General features: G+C 38.1%; 1 long non-coding RNA gene across 1 annotated transcript; it reads right to left on the bottom strand.

Moving 5' to 3' along the window:
• Positions 1–4,854: 4,854 nt before the first annotated feature.
• On the bottom strand, positions 4,855–6,057 carry LOC124172814. The gene is made up of 2 exons (XR_006868281.1): positions 5,523–6,057; positions 4,855–5,315 (listed from the first exon to the last, which is right to left on the bottom strand). It is a non-coding gene; the product is annotated as an uncharacterized LOC124172814 (long non-coding RNA).
• Positions 6,058–21,055: the final 14,998 nt, after the last annotated feature.

Genomic DNA, 21,055 nt, shown 5'->3' with positions numbered 1-21,055 from the left:
TAAAAAAGTCATCATTCTCCCGTGATTAGTCCTATATGTTTTCATTGGACAAGTTTAGCTAGGTCATTTCTTCTTTCTCAGAGATTACTCGTAGAAAATGATGACAACCCTGAGAATATCAATTGGTTGTTTTAAAAAAATTTTAAAAATTGTGCCACATTTCTTTACCATTAATGGTGGCAACATCCGTACACATTCGTGTTCAGAATGAATCCATATCAATGAATAAATCTATTGATGTATTAATATTGATATGATGATTAACAAGACATTAAAAGATTATTATTAGCAGATTTTTATGTTCTGCAGTTGAAATTCTCTAAAAAAAAATTATTCAATGTAGTCTGCTTTACATTTATCTTGTACTGAGATCGAGAATTTTTGCGTTGAGTTTTGCGTGGATATCCTTAGCATCTTCTGCTCCTGCAATACTTGTCAAGTAATGATGCGCGTACTCTTTGCGTTGAGTAATGCATTTGGATGCAACACCATTGTTGAAAGAGAGATGTAGGATGAATGTAAGAAGGTCAATGGCTGATAATAATTAAGTAACTAATGAATTCAGAAGTTTACACACAAGCCTAGTGGTCACAAGACAGCAGCCTCTTTGACGGATGATCCGTTGGAGTTTTGCCGGCTTCGGAGGAGCTTGAGTCTTGGGGCCGACGCTGCCTCCATGTCTGAGGAGGTAAAGTTAATATCCATATCTCAGGTCTTTGTCGAAAGCGTCGGTAATGAAGTTAACTTTGTGTTTAGTTCACTTGATGACGTAGGACAGAGATACAGTAGATTCTATTCAATGGGTCCACCGGTTACTTGGGGCAGATCTTGAAGAACAGAACCCATTAGAGAAATATCCCAGAGTATTCTCCGCTTAATTGGGACAGCATGCCGCTTTATTGGGTCATGAGTCGGCGACATAGACTCTATACTTGCGATGAAATTAAATTGTTTTGTTTTCAGAATACTATTTTTTTATTTTCCTCCTTTGATTTACTCTTATTTTTCACAAATGTTCCTATTCTTGCCCTATTTTGAAAGCTCTTTTTGTTATACTATCTGCAAGAGGATAGGACTTTTCTTTAAAAGGACTTAGTAAAAGACATTCATTCAGCGTCACCCGAGGCTGTGAAAAATATTTTTAACTAAATTGTTATGATTCTAAAAAATTATAATAAATTAACTAAACTTGCTGATTTATTAATCAAATTAATATATTAATAAACTTATGTTACATTTTAAACATTCTTTAGTCTTCTTTCTATCATTTTAACGTTTGTTTATGCCCATATACAGGATAGTTCGCCTAATTGGGGCAGCCGCTTAATTGGGGTAAAGTGCACAAGTCCCAATACGTCCCAAATAACCAGAATCTAATGTACTAGGAAATAACTTGCAGGTTGGGTCATGGCAAAGAGTACTACCCAAAAAAGTGCCATTACTTCAAGCGTACTAACCAAATAGTGTTACCTGTATTTCGCTCAGATGGTATCAGGACTGGGAGAAATCGTCGTGTTAAGGAGGAAAATGTGTTAAGGAGGAACGTATACTAACCAAGTTCCACTGTAATTGAATTACTCTGCATGCACAGATTTTTCCCCTCCTACTTTTATCTTGAGTCTCACATTCCTAACTCGCGAAGCTTTACAATGTCAAAATTTTTACATTTCAGAATGTTAATTCAATGCCATGGAGTCATGCCCAAGTGAGACAATGATTTATATCATTGATGATTTTTGTTCATGTATTTTATGCAAGCTGTCGCAAAATAAAACTCGATTAACAGTATTTATCATTTTTGTGAACACATATTTAACCCTCGAGCGGGCGTGCCTGATGTTTTTACACAAGTGGGCAGGTGGTGCATTTTGTCCACGATGTAATATTTGTATGATAACACTTGATTTTTGGTCAAATTTATCTTTATTTGTAGAAATTAGTTCAAGCTTGTACATTTACAGGTCTACATCTACATAATACCCCGCAAGCCGCCTAAAAAGCGTGTGGCAGGGGGTGTTAGGACACCAGTCGTTTACAGCTAAAAAAAAAAATGAAGTGCTCTAACGAGGTTGGGACTAGCGTTCATTAAAGTCCTTTATGGTTCGGGGGAAAAACGAATTCCCATATCTATCCGTTCGGCAGAAAATCTCTCTTAATTTATCGCTTCTATCGGAACTGGAAATATAGTGTGGCTCTAATATTATGTTCTCTGTGTCGCTTTTAAAGATATCCATTCTCAATTGTTCAAGCAATCTAAGCCTAGCGCGCAGCCTTCGAGTCTCCAGCCTAATTCGCTTAACGTCTGGGTAACACTGTCTGTACGCCCGTAGCAGTTTTTGATGAAAAGCGCAGCCTTCCTTTGTATTTTATTCAGTTTGCAGGTGATACAGTTATAAAGGTACGCAGGTAGTACAGGTGGTGCCAGACCATTCGCGCGGCGTAATTTATACCCCTCGGGTTCCTCTTGCTGATCTAAAAATAATTTGCTACAATAATTTGTGCTTTAAAAAATCACGCTATAGACAGTCAAAATGACATTGCAAGAATACATGAGGCCATTCAAGAAGAGCTAAGTACGAGGTACACGGACGGTTGCGCGGCGTAATTTGTACGCCACAGGTGTCGGTTCCTATTGCCAATCTAAAATAACTTAGGTACAATGCTTTGAGCTTTGAAAACTCGCACTAATGAAAGTCAAAGTACAATGTAAGAATACTCGGGGCCATTCAACACGATAATGTACTTACAAAATGGAAATCTTAGGTTTTCGAAGGTTGGTGTACTTTATATACTCGAGGGTTAATGTAATTTTCTAATTACCCTGCCTTCTGTTATCCCCAGCATTCCCTAAATTGTTTTTCAAGAAAATGTTTCGACGTGAATTAATCAAAAATAATATCTTCATTCTTGTCTTCAGTTCAGGCTCCCAGGTACAGTGAGTCCTCGTTTAACGTCACTTACCGTTCCTGAAAAATGTGACGATAAACGAAATGACGTTAATCGAAGCATAATATCCCATAAGAAACAATGTAAGAAGTGAATATCGGCTCCTAGACCTCACAATTCCTACGTGAAAAAAATGTTAGCGTATCATATCTGGGGCATTTTTTATGCTGGGAATGCCAAACTATGGCATAAATACGAGTTCCTGCCTTCATCGACGACAATAGCAGCACTGACGTAAATCCTTCTCCATTTTTGTATCTTCCCGCATTTGCTTTTCGGCTTCGCTATGGTGGTCGCCTGGGCATCATCATCGCTGAAACATCGTCGCAGTTACAGGAACCAAAATTATTGTGAACTCGGCGAAAAAAGAGACGACAAAAACTCCGAGTTCTACACGGTAAAATGCCTTGAAATCACTTTTTAGGTTCCTGAAAACCATTATGTCAAGTAAAACCTTGCGCACCTACGCAAGAATTCATTTTGCAGAAATTTTGGCTAAAACCGAAATCGCAATTAAGACTAAACACACCGTTTTACATTTTGTTTAGACTGACTGTATTACTGCCCACAAAACGAACAACCTGCAACGCCCGCCGCTTCGCCTTTTTTTTCGCACAAAATTTGAAAGCCTTAACGTTATTGCGAAGCAAAGGTGCGATAAACGAATGACGGTCTCAAAATTTTCGTGACGCTATCACGAAATGACGTTAAACGGGGTGACGTAGAACGAGGACTCACTGTACCTGAATTGGGAGAAGTTGAGAATGGAAAAATCCAAACCAAGCCTCCCTTGATAAGTTGAAAAAGCATTTTCATTTTGGCAGTTATTTCTTGGCAGCTTTTTTATAAGTATGAGGCAGCTTTCTTTTGTTAACATCAAATGTTAAAATGTATATGTGGGTTCACACTTAAACACATAGTGTTATCCTATAAAATGTGTGTATGATAAATTTGTCTGTTCATCAAGAAGAAAACAAAGACAAGTGAATACTTAACAAATTCTTATCTCTGTTGAATGATTATTTGATTAGAGTAAAAAATTATTTTCGTATGTATTGTTGAATTTGAAAATGGCTTTATATAATGTTGGAAAAATGATGCTTAACACCCCAGAATTTTATTTGATTAGGTGAAAAATTGTTTTGTCTTTTAAAATGTTGAGGAGATATTCTATTTTGTTTAGTAATATTTTCCACTTAAATTGTTGACTCTGAGTCTGTTCTGTATGTTTTCTGAAATTCTAGAATTTCTAAAACTATTCTATCATGGATGACTGTTGATTTTCATGAGATGGCTCTTTGCTTGTACATTTTATTTCATAAATTTAATTCTTAGCACTTTCATTGTATCTCATAGACTTTAAATGTTCATCATCTCCTTTTAGTGCTTCGTATAGTGTGCTCACATGTTTTTTCATGTGATAACTTTACTACAGAACCCATATTTACGACGGGCAGGACGTCAATGGTATTGCCTTAATATCCAAGCTGATTTTGTTCGTGTTTTTTAAAATTTCAAACGTGTAATGCCAATTTTGTTTCCCATTGCACAATTTGCGTACAATTTTGTAATAGTAGAGGGAGTGGTGCAAAAGTGGAAACCCTGCTTTAAATTATGTTATAACTAGCTTGTTTTCTGATGTAATTTTTCTAAATTCATGAAAAACTTACAAAGATGCTACCCTTTTTAACTGCTTTTGGTTTTATGCTAAATTTATCGTTTGCTTTGTAAAAATAATTGTAAATTATAAATTGACACTTTGATTAGATTTTCAAAATGTGCTGGTAATGTTGAAACGTTTGTATTCTGGCTATAATACTGTGGCAAAGTGAAATATCAGATCATCTGCTTATTATTCATTGACAAATCAACGGAAAGGCTTAAAAAATAGTAATTTTCAATGAAATGTTCACTTGCAAAAGTCAAAAATGTAGTTCTCATTTTCACAACTGGCGTACAAAGTATGTTCTTCTTTTCTCTTACGGAAACAATCTCTTTTATCATTGATTGGACATCCCAATTTCCCCATTTACACTTGGGCTTGGGGCCAATAATCTTTATCAGCCTCTGAAACTGGCAAAAAGGTGATGTAGTAGACAGGACGCATATAGGTGAGTGAAATGTGGAAATGTATCCACATTTACCCCAGTGTTGTGCTTCCACATTATGAGCATCAGCATATTGAACTATGAAACTAAAACTATGCTACATTTTCCAGATAGTAGATTACTTAATTACACCAGATTGTGGCATGTTTTGTGCTTAACAATAACTTATAAAGCAGTAAGAAATAGCTTGGTGAACTAGGTGATTCAATTAAACTTATAAAATTACCTCAAAAGTTTTACGATTGAAGAGAAACTTGAAACCTTGCCGGCCTCGGTGGCGGTGGGGTAAAGTCCTCGCCTGCCAGTCCGTAGGTCGCGGGTTCGAATCCCGCCTGGGTAGGTGATCCCTAACCAGGGCATGGATGTTTGTGTTGTAAGTTGTTGTTGTTGAAAAACCCGTTATAAAGGCCGCAAAGTGCTGTTTACGGGGAATTGGGAAATTAAAAAAAAAAAAAAAAAAAAAAAAACTAGTATTTCACGGGCAATAAACCATGAGTTGACTGTCACTGCTCCTACAGGCTTATTTAAGAAGCAGGCCAAGAAGTTGATGCAGTTACCACCAGCCTACAGTACCTTCCAATCCCTTAAGGCTATGCTTTCACATAACCAACAAGCTTCCACATTTGCACCAGTCCCTCTACTCCTTATATGTTGACGAAACAATTTTTTTAACATAGAAACATTTACATTACCTGATGTGCAATATTATGATTCTACCATCATAAATAATGCCTCTTCATCAAATGATGGAATTAGGTTTACGATCAGTCCTTAGGAACAAATTAATATTGTAATACAAGTCTATTGTACATTTTTTGGGATAAAAGAAATACAATATATATCCTAATAAATATTATTCCCACTTTATTGTTCTTTAAAACTTTTTCAAATAATAACTCTTCTCGTTCAAAGTCATTCTGGTTTCCGTAATATGTTGAATATGTATTAAGGTGACAAAAATAGCAAACATTCTGTAAGATGTGAATGTATCGATTCTATAGGAAAGGATTATAAACTCTATCTCACATATCTAGAAGAATGCCATTACATTATAACTTAGATAAGAAATTTTTCCCTTGAAGAAGTTTGATCGTCAAGTCCCATGTAAAAGTCCATAAGTTGCAGACTAATTTATCCTGGATAAAAAGTTTTCCTGGATGAGAAGTCTGTGCAAAGGAGAATAGACACGACACCAAGATCTGGCGATAAATATCAATAGGGTAGTTTTTTTTTAATTGCGTAAATCGAAAGATTATTACTTCTGGAGTACGTGTTTTACATCTTCAGATTTTGAAATGACGATATCTATTTTTCGTGATTAAATAAAAAGTGAATATTTTCAAGTGCGTGAAAATATGATGGCTAAGTATGAATGCTGGGAAAAGCCCATGTGACATCATTCTGGTTCCCCCTGCCGCCTTGTGAGGTGACCTTGGGGCGATGCTTGAGCGCTGATACGACGCAGGATGCTAGCAGGTAGCTGAGCACCCTGCTGGCTGGTAGCACTTGGCTTCAATAAGGATTATTAATACCTTATCAAATGAAGAAAACTTTCCGACCTTAGCCAGTTTTAATAGGTGATTATTAAGAGATGTTTCCCTGAGCTCTGTGTCACATGCATGCATTGGTTATCTCAGAGGATGTAAAACTCCTATCCTCTCGTGTAGAAACTAGGTCCCTGTGACGTCACGTGGAGTGGCATCGCATGGGCGCCAATCTGTCCTTTTTCAAATGAGGTTTAAATTGACCATTGCCATTCGTCTAAGCCGGTATTTCTAAAACTAAATAATTTGTATATTATGAATACACTAATGGTGGGTAACGAATCGCAATCAATGCCTTTTGTTTTCTTTGTCGAAGGAAAGTACCCTATTGATAAGAGATTTTTTGCCAACTTAAACCTCATCACTGCTTGCACTTCACAATGGGCAGGAGTTTCAAACGCATCGCTCATTTTAACACTTTATTATGGGCAAAGTATGATAGACACGATGCAAAAAGCTACTACGGCAGGTTGCATATGGAATGTATGAACACTTAAATGCCAAGGTAGTAGAGCTAGTAGCATCTACTGCTGTGCCATGCCAAAGTATTTGTTACCATATTTAACGGCATATAAGACACACTTTTTTTTTTCCTAAATTTGGTCTCAAAGAGTTACCTGCGTCTTATACGTGAAGGACACAGTTAACTATCAATACTGAATGCTATTTTTAGTCTGGATAAAGGTCTAGACACACATAACTTTTTCTACATCTGCCATAATTATTTAATCAGGTTTAACTAAATTTTTTCCAACAAATATATAGCTCAATAGAGAAAACTGGGATGATTTCCTTCCGACACTGCACCGTTCCCCTCAGAAAGTAAAAAAAAACTAGTAGCGCTCGCTCCGACCCCCTTTTGTTTCTGCTTTGCTTTGCCCGCTCACGTTTCCGCTTTGTTTATTTGGCTTTAACGAAATGCGAGAACTAAATGTGTTTTTTTTTGTTTCTGCTTTATTTTGTATTATGTTCGATTGCTTGGCGTTCATTAATTTATTCATTATTGAAATTTACTTATATTCAAAATAGCTTGCGGTTTGTTAATTTTCCTTAATAAAAATATGTTTGGTAGTTGCATTAAAGGATTGTTCATTTGGCTTTTACAAAACATAAGAACTGAAAGAAACCACGTTTTAAATTTTCAAATGAGGATAAAATTGACCAGTGCCATTCGTCTAAACTGGTATTTCTAAAACCAAGTAATTTGTGTATTATGAATGCACTAATGTTGGATAACGAATCGCAATCAATGCCTTCGGTTTATTTCATGAAGGAAACTACTCTATTAGTGTACATATTTTCTCCTTGAACTTTCGCTGAAATGTAAAAGAAACCGTTAATGTAACCCTTTCAAAAAAGCAGGATGTTCTCTTTTACCTTCTGACATCTGTATTTTATTCATTTTTTCAAATAACCTTTTTACACTGAGCATGCACGCAGTGTAAAACAACCAAGGTCCAAAGGGACATACATGTCCCAAAATTTTAAATTCTCTCAAAATTAAACGAGAAGGTCTATATGATTGTAAGAATTGGTTCTATGGAACAATAGACTATTGGCTTCTAGTTTTCAAATCTTCCTGTGATATCCTTTAAATATTGTAGTTTCCACAAGAACTTTCACTTGAAGCACCGTTTATTAAGTGGAAATTTGATAGTTCATAGCAGATCAAAGAGAAGGTCAATTGTAACAAGAGTTTGGGTTTATACTTTATGTGTACCTAAGTCTGTGAAGTTAGTGCGAAAAACTCTGCATTTGCGCTTTAATTTTCACGAAATTAATGTTTTTGTCATGGGACACTTATGTCCTTATGGAATTTGTATTATTTCACGTCTCAGACTGTATCTCAGAAACTATATATCGCTTAAGCGATGTATTGCTTGTTGCTCAATGTTTCATACAAGTGTTGTATATTTGATCTCTTTGTCGTCTACAGGGACAAAAAAATTCTATTGATCAATTTGTTTTAGATTTTGAACCCTAATCAAGGGGCATATCTCAAAAATTAGTGATGGTGGGTGATATGAATGTTCAGTTACTAATGCTCAGCTGCGATTCCAAGCTGTTTACAAATCTCATGAGTTTATGTACCTTGACCACCTTAATCAATGAAGCCACCAGAATTACTAGTCAATCAAGAATAACAGTTTTAATCTCCCATTCATTATTTGGAGTTTTTACATTGTGAAACCAAACTCAAGGAATAGAGAAATAGGCAAGAGTTTATTAAACGCTCTAGCTAATCACTCACTTGCACAAGTACTTGGCAAACTTATAAGAGGAATTTATTGTAGACTTTTTAACAGTAAGTAATTCCATGTTCATGATAAAAATCGATATCATTGACGATACTAGTTATCCCTAAGTAACTTTCGCAGCGTTAAAAATATTGGAGTAATTTGTGAAAGCAAAACATAATATTTATTTTATTAATGCTACTTCATTACATTTGGCGTGATTCTTGATGAATAATACTCGGACTTCGAAGCTAAAGCGTAGAATAAAACCGCTATGTATAAACTATATATCAAGATATCGCTTTCATACAAATGTTTTTGGAATCCACACATTAATATTAGCCTGAAAACGTATTTTGTTACGTGATGTAATCTATATGGACCTTTAATTAAAGGGTTAAGCTCGGCAGGGGCGCAGCTAGGAATTAAGGCTAGGGGGGGTTACAGGCGCAACTAATACTTAAGGGTATGGGGGTATTGCATACTCGCCAGGGCAAGCGGGAGGTGCGGAGGCCTTCCGCCATAAAAAAATTAAGATAAACCGTTCAAAATGGTGATTTTTTACGACCTTCTGAGGGATATTTCTTTAATCCTCACTATATTCTATAAGTAATATCAATCCAATTAAGTAAAATAGATTTAGCTTAAACATTTCTGTGAGCTCTGGGGGGGGGGGGGGTTTATCCCCCAAAACCCCCCCTCGCTGCGCCACTGAAGCTCGGGGCCCTCTGCGATTGCCGACCAGCTGACCTGACCAGACCTTCCCTCATGAGATGGTATTATTTGCATCTATGGCTACCATTCTTCTGGTTTTAGTAACCCAAATGAATCCAACACCATGATTTAAGCTTGATACTCCCTGTTAAACTGAAATGTGGCGTTGGGTGCAGATCGTGTGAGGAACTTTTCATGCTTACATCATATTCCCTGCTTACAACGCACGAAATTTTTCATACTCTCATGCATGAAAAATGGTAATTGCTGTGTACATATTGTGTACACTTCTGGTGTCTCAATAGACTGGTAACTAAATGGTATAATCTGTGTCAGGGGTGCAGCCAGGAATTAAGGCTGGGGGGGTTTTGGTGCAACTAATACCTTGGTGTGTGGGGGTATGGAATACCCACCAGGATAAGCGGTAGGTAAGATATTTATATTTTGCGGAATTTCATGATAAATGGTTCAAAATGTTGAGTTTTGCGGCTTTCTGAGGGATATTTCATTAATCCTTAAACTATTTTATTAGTAATATCAATCCAATTAAGTAAATTGGATTAAACTTAAAAATTTCTCTGAGCTCTGGGGGGGGGATTTATCCCCCAAAATCCTCCCCTCGCTGCGCCACTGATCCGTGTAACATCTGATGCAACATATTGAGTACGGCTGTGGGATCAATAATGTACAGGGTGTAACAAATGAAGGATTTGTGTAACTTTGTGAGTAGCAAAGTGTAGTAAATGTGTAATTTTACATAATTTACTATATTTACACACATATTTGTTAAACTTATTTTTTGCTAGTGGCGGTGAAAGGGCCCCTCAACTCCCTATCGCCCTCAGCTTGCTCTTAACGCTCAGTCGGGCACAATGGATCTGACAGGCACAACACGAGTGCTTTTTCATTTCTTCACGCTATAATTAGGTGGCACAGACACTTGGCGCTCACAGCAGCCGTTAGTTTCGAAACGCTCTGTGCAGCCTTCTTGCTTAGCTTGACTCCGGCCGTCCCCACGGGAAGTTGTTTAAGTTTGGTTCATAGAAGCTCTTTGCACCCGAACTTGTCACAATTTTAAAGACATGTATTTTTGATAGGTAGAATATTTATTTTAGGCATTTTCACTTGATCCTTCTACGATGTTTACTACTCAATGCTTGAATACATTACATACAAAATTACACCTTGAAGGCCCGTACAAAATGGCACTGAACTGCTACAATAAACTACCCAAAACATAAAATCAATAGAGAAATTGGAGAAGTATCGTGTACTTAAAGCTCATGATGACTAGACGTGAGGAAATAACATAGGTCGGAAGCTCTCCGCGGTCCTCTTAGTGACAGTAGTTTAAGCTTCAAAAACAGTAAAATTAAAGGAGATCATCGCTCTATATTGTTATAAAAGAGAATTCGTTATATCCAATATAATAGGGATAACACATATCTGGATTGCCAGCTGATATCCCATAAATCGTCTTTATTTAAGCAACAGATCCGTAAACTTTAATAATCGCATCACTTTTTCTATCAACGGCTCTATAATGAAGGGTTTTAAGATCAACAGTAGGACTATGTAGTGATGGCCTCACGTAATTACAACTGATGATAAGGTAAGGAACGGTTGACTAGCGAAGGTGGCCGTAATTTTTTTTAAAGAGGAGATTATTCACCAAGGGATCAAAGAATGGTTTGTTATTACGGGGATTTCGTATCATCCGGATTCGTTACATGCGAAGACATCAGCCGATAATAGGAAAGTCCAAGGGGCCGAAGACTCACCTCGTTATAGACGCGATTTCATTACATGCGTGATCGTTATTAGCGAGTTTCACTGTATCTGAAATTTGACTCAACAACCTATTGCTCAAGGGTAGTAGAAAAGATGCATTGATAGCAATACAGCTACAGTATAAATTTGGTCCGCAAAAGCACACTTAATTATCGGTGCGAAAAAAAATATAAGAAGAAAACTTAAGTCTACATGCACGCAGTTACTCTTAAAGTAGCTAATGATCTGAATGCAAGGCATTGTTTTTACTACAATCGTGGTACGGTTCTCAAGAAAAACCTTGACCCTACCGAGATAATTCATACGACGTCCGAGACCTATCTTTTATACTTGCTTAAATATCTTTCGCGGCAATTTCCTCCAATTTTTAAGTTTTAATTTTTTCCTTCCAATAATTTTTCAAGTAAAAATACCTTTATCCCTTTGTGGTAGCAGAATCATAATTTTACCACGCACTGAGCAACCGATACCTAAAAACATTATAGCGGGCGTCGATAAGCTTAAGACGGGCTCCCAAGTCCCCCGATAAGCTATCAGCATTTTTCGTTAGTGCTATCGAGAAAATATCGTTAAGCCAGCGTAGAGAAAACCAATTGTCGTTAGTTAAGATTTTCGATAAGCTAACGACGCAGCAACGTCGATAAGACTTGCTATCGAGTTAGAGAAAGCCCCTACAGGCTGAGGTAAACTAAAAAACTTTATCACTCCATGCAGATTACTGTACTAATAAAAATAAAGCCAACAGAAACACCTAGGTTTGAATTTCATTAATAAGTACATGCATCATTAAGAGTGAGAGAGAGGAGATCATATTATTCATGCAAATACCTTTCGCCCAAAGGAAAAGTTATTAAATACATTTTTTCCCGCGGTCGGCAGAGGGATAAATAATATTTATTTAATTGCTTGCTTGTTTATTTATTCATTTAAAATGCACTCGCACAGCAATATATAATTTTCTCAGGAGTAAAATGTTCATATTAGAAACGCAGGTAAATTCTGGCTGGTGGAACAAACCTGTACATTCCTCAAGCATTTAAATGTAGCCCTTAGGATTTCAACGACTAAGCGAAATTTTTTCAGTGGGAGCCAACGCAGTTTAAATCGATTGAGACAAATAAAAGTCTGTTTAGAGAGTAAAAAGTCGTTACATTAACCATATTCACAATTTCCAAGAATCTGCATATGGTTGATGAACACGCCTTCGTCCACTAATTGAACAAGTGAATGGACACACTCTGTATGCCCTGAATCAGTGGCGGCTTGCCCATAAGGACTTTCGGACGCCGCCCCTCCCCAAGAATTGAAAAAGGAAAAAAATAAATACCCATTTAATTATAATTATAAATATTATTAACCAATGTGTTTTTTCAATCGTATGAATCGAAAATGTAGGGAAAAACACGCAAAAATACCGCGAGAATTTCGCATTTGTAGCCGCGGGGCGCTAAGTCTTGGGACGCCGCCCGAGCATGCGCAGAGCGACGCGTCTAGACGTCGCGACGTATCTAGTGAATAGATGTCGCCGCGCCGCCCGGCGGACGTATAATCTTGGTGTTTCATTATTGCAGAATACCTTGTTTAGGTGGCCAGTTAACATATTATGTGTAAATTGTTTTAAAGTAAATTGATCTAGTTGTAGATGAGTTAATCGAGTTAGTGAACCTTAATATTTTAGTGTTAGTGGTTGTTTTTGTGTATTAGTGAACCATAATGGTCTCAAAAACTCAATAAAATACAAAAAATTATTAAAAAGTTTTTGGGATTTTTCTTCCTCATACAAAAATCTCCCCGGGATGGTGGTAGAAAAATTGCGCAAGCATGGCTTCGCTAGGTAGGGCCTCCTCTGCTTCCATAGCATTGGAGTGTTTTAACGCTATTCCACTCCCTTCCAACCCTTTCCTTTCCCTGGAGGCGTCGGCGGGCTCCGATCGCGACGGCGCCTCCCTCCTTTTTCCTTCCTCTCCAGCCCCTCCCCGGGTGTCCTGGCGAATAAGCCTCGGGCTTGGTTCCGGGCCCCGGTGGTTCTAACCTAGAAGAGCTCCCCTTGAGCTCTCATTAGATTCTGTCTCTTTTGATCATCTACCGATTTGATCGATAGATTTTTCTTCCTCATAGGAAAATGTACTAAAATTGGTAGAATATTAATTGTGTACGCATGGTTTCGCTAGGTAGGGCCTCCTTTGCTTCCATAGCACTGGAGTGTTTTATCCCTATTTCCCCCCTTCCACTCCCTTCCTTTCCCTGGAGGCGTCGGCGGGCTCCGATCGCGACGGCGCCTCTATCCTTTTTCCTTCCTCTCCAGCCCCTCCCCGGGTGTCCTGGCGAATAAGCCTCGGGCTTGGTTCCGGGCCCCGGTGTGTTGTATCCCGAGAGGGTTCGCCCAGAACCCTCTTAGCCTCTGTCTCTTTTGATTGATCTCAGTGTCAAAGACTTGGGTATGGCGGTACACCCACGTAAAATCAAAATAGGCCAGGTCAACGCCGGACGGAGTCATGCCGCAACTGCCAATCTAGAAAATTTGTGCTCCGAATTAAAAATCGATGTATTAATGATCCAAGAACCATACTCTGTCAACGGCAAAGTTCCTTTCTCCACAGGCGAAGTGCTAATAAACCCCAATGAGAAACACGTATGGGCAAGTACTATAATTACAAATCCCCTTGTGAACGCCACGGTAATAACGCAACATGCCAATAAGAATACAGTGACTGTGAAAATAAAAACCCCAGGAAACCCAGAAATAACATTAATAAATAGCTACTTCCAGTTTTCCGATCCCATAGAAATCTATCTGACAGAAATGGAAAACCTTTTAACGACTTTTCCACACCGGAACATGATTTTATCCTGCGACGCAAACGCCAAATCAACGATGTGGTATAATAAACAATCTGACGATCGCGGAGTAAAGCTGGAGGATTTTATTTTATTTTACGACTTGACGATTGAAAATGTTTTTAACTCACTGACGACGTATGAAAGCCCGAACGGTTTTACAACGAACATCGACTTGACCCTGTCTAAGGGTCTCACAGGTAGAATAAGGAACTGGAAAGTGGAAGAAGTGGAAACCCTTAGTGACCATCGTCTTATAACATTCGATGTGCACCACGAAAAAGAAAATCAATCACCTTCTGCATGCAATAACACCTTCAATATGTCTAAAGCCGACTGGGAAAAGTTCAAAGAACAAATTGAAATTAGGAAAAGTGAACTTAAAAGCAACCTGGAAGTGAATACATTAACTAAAATCCTGTCTGAAGCCTGCGCAAAATCAATCCCAAAAATAAAACCCAAAGAAAATAGAGTACCGTGGTGGAACAACAAACTAACTCATCTAAGAAAAAAGTGTAGAAAAACGAAAAAGAAATACAGGCAAAAGTTACTCATCGAAGCCCACAACTTGGAAATATGGCGAAATGAATATGCGCACGCAAGAAATAAATATGCCCATGAAATCAAACTGGCTAAGAAAGTAAGTTGGGAGAAAATAGTAAGTGCCGGCAACGACGATCCGTGGGGAAGTGCTTATAAAATTCTCAGAAACAAAAAAAAACAACTACAATTAACACATTGAAAAAAGGCAACGGTGAATTCACTAATAACGACGATGAAACAATTATGCTCCTACTGAATACGCTCCTACCCTCTGACCACGAAGCTAATGAAACAAAAGAGCAAAGTGAAATACGCGTAAAAACAAAAAATAATCTAACTACTGGCTGGCCCTTCGATCTAAATGTATTAACTGAAATAATAAATAGTCTGAAAAATAAAAAAGCCCCCGGGCATGATGGTATAAAAGTGGAAGTAGTAAAGCACGCCTATCCCCTGATCATGAATGAAATGCTAGAAATATACAATCAATTACTTAAACGTGAAATCTTCCCCACGGAATGGAAACAAGGAGTGTTAAAAGTCTTCCCAAAACCAAATAAAGACCCCAATGATCCAAAGGCCTTCCGTCCAATTACCCTACTGCCAGTGCTAGGAAAAATTTATGAGAAATTAATAGCGAAAACTTTAAACTACGAGCTCGAGCAAAAGAAATACTTCATTCCAAATCAATATGGATTCATGCCAGGTAAAGGAACAATTGATGCAATTCAAAAAGTCATTACAATAACGGAAGAGTCCTCTCAAAAATATGTTCTAGGCATCTTCTTGGATATCGCTGGTGCGTTTGACAACGCGTGGTGGCCCAATATTTTAAATGAATTATTGACGCAGAAAGTATCTAAGAGTGTTTATAACGTGAAAAAGGATTATTTTACCAACCGCAATACCAAACTGAAAATTAATGGAATTTCCCAGAACAAAAACTTAACCAAAGGATGCCCACAGGGATCAGTACTCGGCCCTCTGTTCTGGAACATTCTTTTTAACAATTTCTTAAGCATCAAAATACCAGAAAACTCAGAAATCCTGGCATACGCAGACGACGCTTTAATAATAATCAAAGGGAACAGCAGGCAAGAGATTGAAAGGAAAGCAAACGAATCTTTAATAATAATAAGCGACTGGGGTACATCGAAAAAACTGAGTTTCTCCCTGGCCAAAACAGAGTGCACTCTTTTGGAAGGAAAGTTAACCAGAAAACCAATAATCAAAATGAATGGAATAACAATAAAATATAATAGAACAGTTAAATATCTAGGAATTACAATAACTGAAGGCCTAAAGTTCAATGATCATTGCGATAATGCGATAAAAAGAATTAAAGAAGTTTTTGTTCCTCTAAGAAGACTGGCGAAAGAAAACCAAGGGTACTCCTGTGAATCACTACGAAAACTGTATACCGGCGTCGCAGAACCTATCATCTTGTACGCGTGTGAAGCCTGGGGAAATGAAATCAATCTACGAAAAAAAAGTAAAGAAAAAATACTAAGAGCTCAAAGACTCGCTTTACTAATTGTTACAAAAGCCTATCGTACAGTGTCTAGTGAGAGTTTGAGCGTTCTTGCGGGATGCATCCCGATAGATCTTTTAATCGAGGAAAGAATGAGAATTTTTAAAGACAAATTAACGAACGCAGACAGCGGAATAAGAAGGAAAGTGCATAGAGAGGAGACGATGAGGAAGTGGCAGTGCCAGTGGGAACGCTCTGAAAAAGGCAGAGAAACGTTCTTTTACTTCGATGACGTGCGCAATAGATTGCGAATAAAAGCCAAAGATCTAAGTTACCACACCGTTCAATGTTACACAGGGCATGGAGATTTTAATTATAAACTTACTACCTTTTATCTAACGGAATCAGCGAACTGTACCTTCTGTAATAACTATGAAGAAACGGCCTGGCACTTGCTAGCAAAATGCAATAATCTATCAGTCACAAGGGGTCCACTAATTGACAAGTTAATGGAGCATAGTTTACCATTTGACAGGAAATCTATATTGAAAGCTGAAATTTTTAACACAACTAAAAAGACAATGATAAAAATTCTGAAGTATAAATACCAAGCCAGTCAAAATTACCAAGATGCATCTATAAATATGAATGAACAACCTAATGCCGATCCCAATGATCCTACCGCAGTTGCGGGAGGTGAGGGGGACACTAGCCCGGCGAAAGCCGGGGCAAATTGATTACAATGCGCCAAGCGCAGACGAATGAGTCGGCATGCAAAATCATATAAAGGCTGAAAAAGCAGCCCCCGGGAAATAAGTCACGGACTTGAAACCCGGGGGGGTGGAGGAGGGTCTATGGGGGCTTTGCCCCCAACACTAGTGTCTCTTTTGATTTTCCCACTGTCCCTATCTGGGATTTTTCTTCCTCATAGAAAAATCTCCCCGGGATGGTGGTAGAAAAATTGCGTACGCATGGTTTCGCTAGGTAGGGCCTCCTCTGCTTCTATAGCATTGGAGTGTTTTAACCCTATTCCCGCCCTTCCATCCCTTTCCCTTCCCCTGGAGGCGTCGTCGGGCTCTCATCGCGGCGGCGCCTCCTTTCCTTGTTCCTTCCTGTCCTTCCCCTTCTGGTGGTAGAGGAAAAAAGCTAATCGCTTATAGTCCCTGCCCCAGGAGTGTATCCCGCGAACCCGACCCAAGGGTTTCGTTCCTATTGTCTTTTTTGATTATCTACCGATTTGATCGATAGATTTTTCTTCCTCATAGGAAAATCTACTAAAATTGGTAGCATATTAATTGCGAAAGCTTGGTTTCGTTAGTAGTAGTACCTGCCCGCCTTTGTGACGATGCATGATTCCTCGTCCCTTCCTTCCTTCCCCGTCCTTTCCCTGGAGGCGTCGCACAGTGGGGCCAAACCCCACTTTAGACGGACAAAAGTCAAAAACTTTTACTAACAACCCTAAAATATTCATATATATGTTTTAGAGACCGCATTAATGAAATCCAATATTAAGTATTCAATATTTTCGATTTTTTGATTTTTTTCAATTTTATTACTTTTAGAATTTGAAAAGTAACTTGATTAGTTGTAAAAATAGATTATGTATAAAAATTTGAAATAATAAAAATAAAAAAGTTCACATTAATAATCCTTGTGGTCATAAAAAATCTGATATAAAATTTGCAAAATTATTTTAGCAATATCTTTGAAAAAAATTTCATGTTTAATAGAAAAATAAAGATTTTCTCTTAACTTTACATGTACTATTTTCCAATACACAAAGAAAGAAAATACTGAATTGAAGAGGTATTTTTAACTTTCAAAAATAAAATGCAATAAAATATGGCTTATTGCGCGTAGAGAGTGATAAAGTACTAAACTGGCATTCCGGAATCGAATAAGTACACCAAAGTTGAACAGAAATAACCTTTTTGAGCACTTCATTCACAGCCTCGGGAATGGCCTCCCTACATTTCAAAAATCTCAGCTTTTGTGTAGAAAACTTCACCTCTTGTATCTATGAGTAGACAAAATATATAATGTATGCAAATTTCATTTATTACAAAATAATAATATCTTAATGGACACTGTTTATATTATAGTTCACCCGTTGCTATGCGGCCATTACAGCCGGATGGATTCCCTTTCGGCTTGTCATGCATAGCTGATCTTTTATCATAAAACTCTTTTTGCAACTCGATGGCAGTTGATTTATTTTACATTATTTAGCTCATTCTTCAATTAATAATATATCTAAAAATCACGTTACGATTCCGTCCGATTATATAACTTTTCTCTAGTTAAATAAAACTTTTCATCGTGAATAATCAACGACGTTCCATTCATGATAATTAATTTATCCAGGGCTATTTTCTCCTAAATAAAAATAATAAAAGCAAATTTATATTTTCAATACTTATTCCAATTGATTGAAAGTTAAAAAAATAAAATCAAAGGGACCAGTGTGCTGTAATCATAGTTTAAAATCGACCGACCATTTAGGCGTCTGAGACTCCGGGACCAGTGCTTCGATTTTCTCTCACTTTGACACTTATTTCTACGCGAAGGTGCACACATACCAACCCGTGAAATACACTGTTATGCAGTTCATACATCCTATTACCCAACCTAATATTTAAAAAACCCCATTTCTAACTTTCATTTCTGGACTTTTGTCCACTCAAAGTGGGGTTTGGCCCCACTGTGCGTCGTCGGGCTCTCATCGCGGCGATGCCTCCAATCCTTTTTTCCTTCCTCTGTCCTCCCCCTCTCGAGAGGCACGGGCGTATAAGTCTCAGACTTGGTTCCCGGTCCTCGAGTTGTATTCCCGCGGGGCCCGCCCTGGGACCCCCGAACCCACTGTCTCTTTTGATTTCCCACTGTCCCTATCTGGGATTTTTCTTCCTCATAGGAAAATCTCCCCGGGATGGTGGTAGAGAAATTGCGTACGCATGGTTTCGCTAGGTAGGGCCCCCTTCGCTTCTATAGCGCTGGGGTGTTTTATCCCTATTCCCCTCCCTTCCATTCCTATCCTTTTCCCGGAGGCGTCGGCGGGCTCCGATCGCGACGGCGCCTCTATCCTTTTTCCTTCCCATCCAGCCCCTCCTCGGGTATCCGGGCGTATAAACCTCGGGCTTGGTTCCCGGCCCCGGTGGTTGTATCCTCGAAGAGCTCCCCTTGAGCTCTCATGGTTCTTTGTAAAGTCAGTATTTGGATATAATGTTCTTTGCAATTCGTTTAGATCAGAGGATTATTGTAGTGTGGAAAGGAGAAAAGTTTTATTATTTTCTCAAGCAATCCACAAATTATTTTCAGATGGCTGAATGTGAGACTCAAGATAAAGGTGGGTGGTGAAAAACTTGAGCAGGTTGAGCAATTCAACTATTTAGGCAGTACGTTAGAGGAAAACGGATACAGTAGTAAGGACATCAGGAAGAGAATAGCATTAGCGAAGGAGGCCTTCATGAGCAGGAAGGAGCTTCTGAGAGGATCGTTGTGTAAGAGTTTAAAGAAAAGGTTAGTGAAGAGTTTGGTTTGGAGTGTAGCTCTCTACGGTGCGGAAACGTGGACTCTGAGGAAAGAATACGAGAGATTGGAGGCGTTCGAGATGTGGGTATGGAAAAGAATGGAGAGGGTGAAATGGACGGAGAGGAAAAGGAATGACGAAGCACTGGATATGGTTGGCGAGGAGAGGCAGCTTTTAGATGAGATACGCAGGAGACAGAAGGTTTGGATGGAGTTAGTGCTTAGCGGTGAAGGGATGTTGAAAATGGTGTTGGAGGGTAGAATGTTGGGGAAACGAGGGAGGGGAAGGAAAAGAATAGGATTTTTAGATAGATTGAAAGAGAGTAGGCCTTACAGTGAATTAAAGAAGGCAGTGCTGGAAGGAAAGGGAGGCTCCCAGATCACCTCTTTAGTACTCCATGGAAACCTACCTTAATCGGTAGAATACTATAATAATTAGAACCGCAAGGAAAATAATTTATTATTAAACACCTCCCTTGATGATACGACGTTCAGGGAGCATATTTTGTTTCAAATGCAAATTAATGTTGGAATTAAATCAAAGAAACCACAATTTTCAATAAAATGTTTTGAAATATCAAGAAATGGAAACAAAATTTAAATATAAATAAATTTAGCATACAAAGAATGCGTATGCCACCATCAAGGAAATCTATATATCCCTCTATGCAACGAATATTCTATCGTCGCTAAAATCCATAAAATTAGATTCGTGAAAATAACACAACCTAATGCTTTATAGGTCCGCAAATATGATCGCACATTTCTTTATGAAATTAGAGATTTGCACAAGAAAAAATTAATAAGGATGCGAAGTTAACTCTTTTGCCGCAGAAAAATCCGGATTTCTCTCATCCACTACCGAGAAAGGCCCATTGAGATGATGAAGTTAAAGTGAAGCAAAAACTTATGTTGACATAATTCCCAGGGCGTACCTATGATCAAAACTAGAGGGTGACAAGCCGTGATGGTTCAAGTTGTTCAAGTTCCAGGAAAGATAATGAAACCAACATTTCAAGAAAATAATAACCTCGTTTCATTGGTTTTATAATTTATTTGTTAGAAAAAATATTTTATACTTTAATTACATGTTTAATAGTACTACCCTATCACTGTTTTTAGAATTTGAAGAAAATTTGTTAAAAAATTTCGTTTTGCACTAAATTTAATATTGCTCCCAGGGGGACAGCCCCCTCTGTGTACGCTTATGCGTAAATCCATGTTTTCATAAACCACTTTACAAATAGACTTCAAACCACATCAAAGACTTCCATGCACTACACGCAACGTAGAACCCAGTAGGTGACAGTGAGAGAAAATTGATAGCTAATATCGTTC

Source organism: Ischnura elegans, assembly GCF_921293095.1.
Source record: "Ischnura elegans chromosome 13 unlocalized genomic scaffold, ioIscEleg1.1 SUPER_13_unloc_3, whole genome shotgun sequence".
In the NCBI taxonomy this organism is placed as follows: Eukaryota; Metazoa; Arthropoda; class Insecta; order Odonata; family Coenagrionidae; genus Ischnura; species Ischnura elegans.
Note: the sequence above shows the minus strand (reverse complement) of the source record. Positions and strands in the feature narration are given on the sequence as shown.